The sequence below is a fragment of the Otolemur garnettii genome, unplaced genomic scaffold (genome assembly GCF_000181295.1).
Source record: "Otolemur garnettii isolate 467f Iridium unplaced genomic scaffold, OtoGar3 scaffold00063, whole genome shotgun sequence".
NCBI classification, from domain to species: domain Eukaryota; kingdom Metazoa; phylum Chordata; class Mammalia; order Primates; family Galagidae; genus Otolemur; species Otolemur garnettii.
In genome coordinates, this window is record NW_003852458.1 from 10158728 (window position 1) to 10160537 (window position 1810).

General features: G+C 45.0%; 1 protein-coding gene and 1 pseudogene across 1 annotated transcript in view; both read left to right on the plus strand.

Annotated features, from left to right (window-relative positions):
* The window catches only part of LOC105887286, a 2532-nt pseudogene extending 790 nt beyond the window's left edge, over nt 1-1742 (plus strand).
* NIM1K (NIM1 serine/threonine protein kinase) overlaps nt 1-1810 on the plus strand; it is a 23865-nt gene that overhangs the window by 6339 nt on the left and 15716 nt on the right. The window lies entirely within an intron of this gene.

Sequence of the window (1810 nt, forward strand, 5' to 3'; positions counted from 1 at the left end):
AGTCTCACTATGTCACCCTCAGTAGATTGCTCACAGCAACCTCAAACTCTTGGGCTTAAGTGATTCTCTTGCTTCAGCCTCCTAGTAGCTGGGACTACAGGCGCCCACCGCAATACCCAGCTATTTTTTGGTTGCAGTTGTCATTGTTACTTAAGCAGGCCCAGGCCAGCAAGCCTGCTAGCTTCCGGGTACATTTTGTATTCGGCAGTGGAAGATATAGAAACAGAACTTCTGACTGACTATCTGGACAGTGACATGGAGGCCGATGAAGAAGAACAGCAAATGATGACAGTCGTTAAGAAGGGGAAGTTGAAAATTCTAAAGATCACCTTGGCTGTAAAGAGAACTGTGCCTGTCCTCACTGTGAATCGAGTTTTACCAGGGAGGGTATTCTCGCTGAGCATCTTCAGACTTTGCACCAGAAGGCCACAGAGGAGAAAGAATCTAGGTCCAAGAACTGTGGGAAGAAATTCCCAGTTAACCAAGCTCTGCAAAGACATTTTGAGCAGCATCAGGAGACTTGCCGTGGGGATGCCAGGTTCATGTGTAAGGCCGACAGCTGTGGAAAGAGGCTGAAGAGCAAGGATGCCCTGAAAATACACCAGGAAAATGTCCACACTGGAGATCGTCAGAAAAAGCTCACGTGTTCAGTGTGCAATAAAAGTGTTCATCACCATCCAGCCTACAGGAACATAGGAAGATTCATGAGATATTAGATAGCCAAGAATATCTGAAGCAATTTATTTCAGTTAATCAGCTGAAAGATTATATGATCACCCACGTAGAAAATGGCCCTATAATTGCAAGATTTGTAATAAGTCTTTTAAGAGGCTTGATCAAGTTGGTGCCCACAAAGTAATACACAGTCAAGGTAAGCCTTACAAATGCAAGCTTTGTGGAAAGGGATTTACCCACAGAAATGTTTATAAGAATCACAAGAAGACCCACTCTGAGGGGAGACCATTCCAGTGTGAGGAGTGCAAAGCTTTGTTCCGGGCCCCATTTTCTTTGCAGACACCTGCTAACACATAACAGTGAGAGGACTTTCAAGTGTCATCACTGCAAGGCTACTTTTAAAGGAAGGGTACATTAAATGTTCATGTCCAAGAAGTTCATGAAAAACACAGAAATACAGGTGTGAGCGCTGTGATAAGGCATTCGTTACACCTTCGGCGCTAAGACGTCCTAAGAAAACACACACAAGAGAAAGGAAGAAAGTCTGGTCAGACTGTGGCCAGAAATGTGCTAGCTGCAGTACACTGAGGGTTCACATCCAGAGCCACACAGGTGAGCGTCCCTATCAATGCCCTTACTGTGAAAAGGAATCCAGTAAAAATGATGGCCTGAAGCTGCACATCTGTACTCAGACCAGGGAGAAGCCGCACAGGTGCTCAGAGCGCAGCAAAGCTTTCAGCCAGAAGTGAGGGCTAGATGAGCACATGAGGACGCACACCGGAGAAAAGCCCATTCAGTGTGATGTTTGGGACTTGGCTTTTAGCCTGAGGAAAATGCTGATCTGACACCAGATGACTCATAATCCCAATTGTCCCCTGGCAGAATACCAGTTTTGCCATAAGAAGTTTACAAGGAATGACTACCTCCAAGTGCGCATGGACAATATCCACGGTGTAGCTGACAGTGATGGAGCTGTAAAGGAATTAAACCATTCAGAAAGGCTTCGAATAGGAATCCCCGATTTTTCTCACATGATCAACATAACGAAAGTAGCCAAAAGTAACTAACTGGCCTCATGGTCCTTATCTGCCTACCTTTTAGACCCTGTAGGTGCATATTCAAAAAAAAAAAAAAA